This window comes from Malania oleifera, chromosome 2 (assembly GCF_029873635.1).
Source record: "Malania oleifera isolate guangnan ecotype guangnan chromosome 2, ASM2987363v1, whole genome shotgun sequence".
In the NCBI taxonomy this organism is placed as follows: Eukaryota; Viridiplantae; Streptophyta; class Magnoliopsida; order Santalales; family Ximeniaceae; genus Malania; species Malania oleifera.
Genome location: NC_080418.1, coordinates 115,356,620 through 115,365,313, shown reverse-complemented (window position 1 = coordinate 115,365,313; position 8,694 = coordinate 115,356,620). Strand labels below are relative to the sequence as shown.

The 8,694-nt window shown below is 39.5% G+C and overlaps 1 non-coding gene across 1 annotated transcript; it reads left to right on the top strand.

Moving 5' to 3' along the window:
- Positions 1 to 8,014: 8,014 nt before the first annotated feature.
- Positions 8,015 to 8,121, top strand: LOC131149970 (small nucleolar RNA R71). Its single transcript, XR_009135358.1, has one exon. It is a non-coding gene; the product is annotated as a small nucleolar RNA R71 (small nucleolar RNA).
- The last annotated feature ends 573 nt before the right edge of the window (positions 8,122 to 8,694 follow it).

Below are 8,694 nucleotides of genomic sequence, written 5' to 3'. Positions count from 1 at the left end.
ACCATCTTCAGCCAGACATCCTTAAGCTCAGTTCGAACTCAACCTGGTTCAAAGTTAAAATTGGCCTCTCCTTTCTCCTCCTCACACCTGGAGTTGTAAACCCCCAATTTATTCTCAGAATTGGAGACCCAATCATGATCTGTCATAAGTTGTTCAAAAGGGTCCTCCAGTTTAGTGGTACTGGGGTTTTCAAGCTGAAGAGCACTATCCAAAGGGTCCCTCCATAGATCAAGGGAGTCGCTTCCCCAACAAGTTTATCAATCACGTCATCGTATACAGCCTGGACGGCTTTGAGTGGATGTTGGGGAACATTGAATATATTCAGCCTAAGTTGTTTGTGGCCCAAGGAGATTTCCATAATCCCTGTCTTGCATTAAATGCAAGCGTTAGCTGTGGCTAAGAAAGGTTGTCCCAAAATGACAGGGATTGGATTCGTTTAGGGCTTCATATCTAAAATGATAGAATCGACAAGGTAATGGAATTCTCCCACCTTGACCACCACATCTTCTACCACACCCCGAGTTTTCTTAAGGGATCGATTAGCAAGACTCAATGTGACCTAGGTGGGCTGCAACTTCCCAAGGTTAAGTTGTTGATAGGCTGAGTATGGGAGGATGTTCACGCTCACTCCTAAATCTAAAATAGCCCCATTAATGGCATTGTTGACCTTATTGGTCATATCCCGTTTTGATTATGACAAATACTCAATATTTAATGATTGATGAGTTTGTGTGCAGAACCAATCAAAAGTATCATATAGTGTATGCACATTGGTTCAAAGAAGACAGAGACCCTAAAGATCATTTTGTGTTGTAATTCATTATTATTCAATTTGGGTCGGTAATAGTAACATAGGAACATGGTCTGTAAGAATTAATGTCTTATCTGCATGGTAGGATGGATAAGCTCAACATCATAGATGGACCTTAGGGAACACCCTTCAGTCAACCGAAGCCAAATTTTTTCTGTGTCCTCAAAATGAAAAAGGCCTAGAATGACCTTAGGACACTCATACATGCATATATATATATATATATGGTTATGTGGAAAGGGTGATTACATAATTAAATAGAACCGAAATGCACTTAAGTTGCATGTTCGGTCGACCGTACTGCACAAGTACAATATCTCTCGATCGACCGTATCGGGTCTGGGTCAACACTTTGACCACTGCCCGATCGCCCGAGCCATGCCAGTTCATTCTCACCTGATCGACCAAACTCCCTTAGAGTCAATCGTTTGACCATACGGTCGACCGAGCCCAAAACATAAGCCAATACCCTGGTCGACTGAGTTCACACGTGGGAGAACTCAATGCTCCGGTCGACCGAACTGCTTAGTTCAAAAACCTCCTCGTCAACCGAACCACGCAGTAAAGAAAAATCGCCTTAGAACCTTGGTATTCGGTCGATCAAACTTCTAGTTCAATTTATGCCCGGTAAACCAAACGGACACAACTCGATCAACTGAACCTTACTTCGGTCGACCAGTGCTCTTGGGTTGCCCCATTATTTTTACCATGGTTAAAATATTTTTAAACGGGGTTAATTGTATTAAAATGTATTAAAACATTTGTAAAAATTCCATATGTGTCCTAAACGGTTATATTTTTTGGGAACTCTATATATACCCCTTCATTTGCAAAAATTAGTATGAGATTAGCAATAATAATTAACAAATATCCTCTGATTTTCAAAAAGTCAAAATCTCATATTCAAGTCATATACTACTCCTCTTACTCTTTCATATTGTAAATACTTCTTTGTAAGAGTATTCTTGTGTTTCATCTCATCAAGCTTAAACTCTCTCTTACTTGTTCTGATTGAGATTTATTTTTCATAGAGAGTAAGCATTCAGGTTTTCTAGGGGACTTCGTAAATAAGCCTTCCATAGGAAAACTTCTTAGAGCTTCTGAGTTTTGCATTTTCATTGCAATACTCAAGAGTTTATATTGTATTTTGATTGCTAAAATACTTTAGAAAAATCATTTGTTGAGGTATTTGAAAGTGTGCTTGAAGATAAATACTATTTTACAAACCAATTTCAAATATCTCTTGTGATTTATCTTGAGAAAAATATTTTGAGATGTTTGTTAGCGTGTTGAAGATCTTTATTGTTATATCTTTTGATTGAGATTATAATTTTACTACAAAGATCAAATAAATATTTTACAAACCAATTTTGAATATTTCTTGTGGTTTATATTAAGAAAAATTATTTGTTAAGATATTTGAAGTGTGCTTGGAATTTTTGTTTGTGCATTGTGATTGAAATCATTTTTTGACACAAAGATCATATCATTTACACTCTCACGCACTGATTACAATATTTGCATAATTATTTGAGAGTAGACACTTAGACAACACTGAACTTATCAAATCTTATTTTTTGGTAGTGCATTGATTATACTGTGCGTCTTGTAGTACATATCTGCTTATTTGAGAAACACATTTGTTGTACACAAATTTTATTGAGAAATCTGTTGTATTCCAGGCGTGGCTTGAGGCGACGGTAATCCAGCCTGGAAGGATTGTGTAGGTTGAGGTCAGCCCTGTGTTAATTGACCTAGTTGTAAAGGTTGAGGTCAGTACTGTGCTAATTGACCTAATTGTTTAGGTGCCGCTCCACCCGTTAAGTGAGCCTAGGGACGTAGGCAATTTGGCCGAACCTCGATAACATATTGTGTGTATTGCTTACTTTTACGCACTTTACTTTTATTGCAGGTGTATGTTTATTTGTTGATTGCATAGACTAACCCTAGGTTGTGTAATACTACTATTAAACCAATTGAAATTGGTGATAATTTTTAAATTCCCAGTTCACTCCCCTCTTGGGGTTGGACCAAAGCTAACAGGCATAATCGCCAATTACACATAAGACAGTGTGCAGCACCCTAACCAGCCACGTGGGCCCGGAGTGCTAATAAAACATATAATTCTCTCTGATACCACATATAAATATACTGCAACCCACCCTAACCAGGGAATCCCAAGTGCACCTGTCATTATTGGAATTAAAACCATACAACGGAAGATTTCTAAAACATCAAAACATGTTACCAGAGTTCTAACTGATCCCAAATACATACATACAACTACCTGTCTATATAATGCAACCCAACCTAATAACAAAATGTAACCGCCGGTGACTCACCAGCTCTGTCTATGACCCCTAAAAAGAACAAAAACTGCTGTCTAATCCCAACCCCGTAGTAACCTAGGCACGATTTCTTGAAGGACCTGAAAAATGATTTGTATAATAGGGTGAGACACTTCTCAGTAAGATGGATTATATTATTATCAGTGTGTGGCTAGCATGAGTTCCCGTGTGAATATAAAACTTTCATTATTTAACCATAAATGAAATGGCATTTAAACTGTACTAATCAGTAGTACGAAAAAATACATAAGTTTTGAATAATAAACTGTCGCCTCAATGTTGCCCATTTTATAGTAAATTTGCCCATATATGCATTAAGTATAAAACCTGGATTGTTAAATTAGCGTTGTCATGCTATCACATACTCATACGACATGCTTCCCCCTATAACGGGTTGTGCGGCCCAAAGGCTAGACTCAACTTATGACCGGCTAACCATAGCTGAGTTAGAAAATGATTGTAAGTAATATTGTGCCTACCTGCGGTCACCCGAAACTACATCGGATGGGCCCCACGGCACTGACCTCGGGGGAGTACTGTGCCCAGGTCTCCAATCGACTATCCACTATCACATTTCCATCCCCATGTGATTGCACCTCCTCCAAATCTAGTTATGGTACCGTGCTCATAATATCACATTTCATATCCACAGGGCTGCAGAATCATATATGGTAATTTACACAATAAAAACTGTATTATAACTCATTTGGTATAAAACTTGACATTTAGTAAAACCAGACCCCCAGTCGTTATATTAAAACTTGGCATATAGTCGTCATATCATACTGTATAATACCAGTAAAAACATTCTGTGTATATATGCCATTTAAACCATTCTCATGCCATACAATTTCCATCTGATAAATCATAATTATATCATTGATTGAAAACATGTCATATCATACTAACTATCTGCTTTGTTAAAAATACGGGTTTAATTATCTCCACAAATTTTATTTGATTAAAATATATATATATATATATATATATATATATATTATATAAAGAAAAACGAAGATAATCAACCTTACTCACTTTGAACCTTAAAAAAACACACATATCAATTTGAAATCAAAAATTTCAATTGGTCAAAACGTTCAGAAAATCCACTACTTCAATCCAATAATCTCATATTCAAATTTAATCGGTTGGCTTCGAAAATAATATTTATTAACCGAATCCTAGGCTCGAAAACCTCAGGTTGAACGGTTGGATTGGAAAATAAAAGTTGTAATCATATCTACATAAACCTATACTGCATTTTAATCGGTCCATAACCCAAAAACAACTAACATAATATAATCCTCTTACCTATTTTCCCAAAAATGACCCAAAACAAACGAAAACCCGAAACTCTAGCTTTTCAAACCGGCCAAAAACGAGATCCTACGAGCCAGAAGAAGGGAGAGAGGATCGAGGAGCACACGAAGATGATCTGGAAAGCCTAAGAGAGAGTGAGAGAGGGGGGGTCTCCAAAAACCCTAAGTAGAGAGAGAGAGAGAGAGAGAGAGAGAGAGAGAGAGGATTGTAAAGTTATGAAAAAAATACATAACTTAGCCCTTAAGTAAACAAGCTTGCAGAAAAATTGTCGTCGATTTTTCTGGGCTTGACCAAACCGACAATGGTTTGGCCTTAAACTTGCTTTCGGATGTTTACCTGTAGGAAAACCGTCGATGGTTTTTCTGATCCTCACAAAACCATCACCAATTTTCTCCTGGCCAAACCAATTTCCTCTTTTTCCTTTCCTTTCTCTTTTCTTTTATTTATTTATCTATTTTATTTCTTTATTTTCTTGGTTCGGGTTACTACAATCTCCCCTCCTTACAAAAATTTCGTCCTCGAAATTTGCTAACTGATTTCCATCACATCCACAGAATGATTACTGATCTGCTGATCCGACTCTAGGAAGAGCCGGCGGCCACCCACATAACAGCCCCATCCCAAATTTATTAAATACCTTCACTTATAATGGAGGAATACCGTGGTTACACATACTATCTCAAGAGATTACAATGCCTATATAAAAATCTCCTAAAGACCAATCATATTCTAAAACAGCAACAACTGATAAAGCCAACAAGCTTACTCTAAGCAACCTATATACAAAATCACACTTACCTACCGATCTACCTACCTGATTAGCACTGAGCCTCTCTGAACAACTGTGGATACTTCTGACGTATCTCTAACTCTAAATCCCATGATGCTTCCTCCACTGCATGATTACGACAAAGTACCTTTACAAGTGGAATCCTCTTAGTACGTAGCTCATGTTCCTTATGGTCTAGAATCTATACTAGTATCTCCTCATAAGCCAAAGTGTCCCCAAGTTCCAAAGACTCGTAATTGATCACGTGCGGAGGATCCAGAACATACTTTCTTAGCATGGACATATGGAACACGTCGTGAATTCTAGAAAGTACTGGCAGTAATGCTATCTTGTACGCCACTGGACCAACTCTTTCCAGAATCTCGAATGATCTGATGTATCTAGGGCTTAGCTTCCCTTTTTTCCAAAATCTCATTACCCCTTTTATCAGAGCAATCCTAAAAAATATGGCATAACCTGTCTCAACCTCGAGCTATTGCCAGTGTATATCCGCATAGCTTTCCTACCAACTCTGAGCTATCTTAATTCTTTCCTTTATAACCTGGATCTTCTCAAAGGTATGTTGAACAAGTTTTGGCCCCATCTGATGTAGTTCTGGGTGACCGCAAGTAGGCACAATCGTACTTACAATCGTTTTCTAACTCAGCTATGGTCGGCCAATCATAAGTTGAGTCCAACCTTCGGGTCGCACAACCTGTCATGGGGGGAAGCATGTCGTATGAGTATGTGATAGCGTGACAACACTAATTCAACAGTCCAAATTGTATCTTTGATGCATATATGGGCAAATTTACTATAAAATGGGCTATATTGAGTCAACAGTTTATTATTCAGAACTTATGTATTTTCAATTTTACTAATTAGTACAGTTTAAGTGTCATTTCATTTGTGGTTAAATAATGGAAATTTTATATTCACACGGGAACTCGTGCTAGCCACACACTGATAATAATATAATCCGTCTTATTGAGAAGTGTCTTACCCCATTATACAAATCATTTTTTAGGTCCCTAAGGGAATCGTGCCTAGCTTACTACGAGGCTGGGATTAGACAGTAGTTTTTCTTCTTTTTAGCGGTGATAGACAAAGCTGGTGAGTCACCGGCGGTTACATTTTTTTATTCGGTCGGGTTGCATTATATAGATAGGAAGTTGTATGTATGTATTTGGGATCAGTTAGAACTCTGGTAACGTGTTTTGATGTTTTAGAAATCTTCTGTTGTATGATTTTAATTCCAGTAATGACAGGTGCACCCAGGATTCCCTCGTTAAGGCGGGTTGCAGTATATTTATATGTGGTATCAGAGAGACTTATATGTTTTACTAGCACTCCGGGCCCACGTGGCAGGTCGTGGCGCTACACAATGGGTGAGCCGGGGTCTTTTAGTTTAGGAGGAAGGTGACTTATTGTCATGAAGCTCCGGTGCTCAGCCAACCTTGCTTGTTCATTCATAGATGCCTTTGATTCTTTCTATAACCTATATAGGTCCCTGATGATTTTTGCATACCTAGTCATTTTCATCATCATATCCAAGAGGATCTGATTGGCCTAGAGCCCTCTAAATGCATCCAAGATGGACTCAATTGTAGCCTCCTTCTTAGATGAACAGAACATAGGAAGAGTTGTAGGGCATGATGCTGGAGAGACATGAAATGCCCTATAAGGGGCATAATGTATCTTGGTTTCTCTAGCAACGGGTGAGGAAATAGGGGGTCATATTTTAAACTAAAAGAAGATGGGGTACAGGAATCAACGTTGGGTGCTACCCTCTCCTCTCCCTCATTCTCCCCTCGCTCAGTTGCTCCTCGACTCATTTATCTATCATCCCGTCACCTTGGAAGTGGTCACCGTCGGGGCCTACTCAGGATATAATGAGCGGCCAACATCCGGTTCACATTCGACCCTATATTGTTCCTTGGGATTCACTACAGGCTGACTTGGCAACTTACCCTCATCTCTCTAACTCAAAGTAGCAGCTAGTTGACCCAGGGTGGCTTCTAGCTTCGTAATGGATTGGGAATGAGAGTGAAGGAGTTGCCGATCTACTTGTCGATTAGCCTCAATATTTTTAAGGGCTTTCAGCACCGTCTCTTGAAAGGTTTCATACTTAGGCTGAGGTGGAGACAGATGCTAGGAGGTTGAAGGTATGGGGGTTGAATCATGATGATTTTGAAAATTTTGGTATGGGCGAGGAGGTAGAGCATTGGGGGCTTGTGGAGGTCTTTGGGATTGAAAACCCAGAACTTGCAGCCTCCACGATAAGTTGGGATGTTGTTTCCACCCAGGGTTGTAGGTATTAGAATAGGGGTCATTGGAGGGCCTATTTTACCAATTGTGGGTGACTTTCACTACCTCTTGCACAAACTCAGGCTAGGAGGGTACGTGTGGACAATTATAACATGTATTAGAAGGATTAGAGCAGATTACACAAACCTCTTCACACGCCATTGTCTGCAGTCCTAAGGACAAGCACTGGTCTAGTTTTTTGGATATGGCGTGCAGGGTAGGGGCTAGGCCATGTCCTGCAACTAACTCGTAAACTCCCTTAAGTTTGGAGATGGATGGATTGGGGAGTCTACAAGCAGTAGAAATGTGCTGCTAAGAATTTTTGGCAAGATTCTCGAAGAGAACCCATGCTTCATTCTCATGCTTTGTGAGGAAAGTACCCCCACACGAGGAATCTACCATCAACCTATCTCTTTTGGCAAACCCTTCGTAAAAATTTTGCACTAACTGCCACTTGGGAACTTGATGATGTGGACATTTACTGAGAAGGTCTCTAAAGCGCTCTCAAGTCTCAAAGAAAAGTTTTCCATCCATCTGTGTGAAACTTGTGATTGCCCTTCACAGCTGGTTAGTCTTCCCGATTGGGAAGTACTTTTTTAGGAATTCATGCTGCATGGTGGCCCATTTGATCATCAAGTTCAACTCTAAGGACATCAGCCAATATTTGGCCTTATCCTTTAGAGAGAATGGAAAGAGCCTAAAATGAAAGGCATCATCACTAAAATTACGTATACGGATGGCGGAGCAAATCTCCAAGAACTCATCCAAATGCTGATAAGGATTTTCAGTGGAATTCCCATGAAAGGTGGGCAGCATCGAGATGATTGAAGTCTTAATCTCAAATTGTGCCGCCTGCACATCCAAGAACCGGATGCAGGACACTAATGTGTATGCGTTAAGCACAACGTAGTCCCTAAGTGGCCTAAGTGGTTGCTCTCCCACTACAGGTAGGTGGGGAGCTTGGGGTTCCAAGAGTTGATCGGTGGAAATCGATGGGTTTTGTTCAGCCATAACTTTTGGCTCAGACCACTCAGCGATCTCTGGATTGGAGTAATGTTTCTAATGAACTTACGGGATCATTCAATCTCAGGATCTGTAGGAACTATATTAGGGTCCTAAGAACACAAACCAAACATACA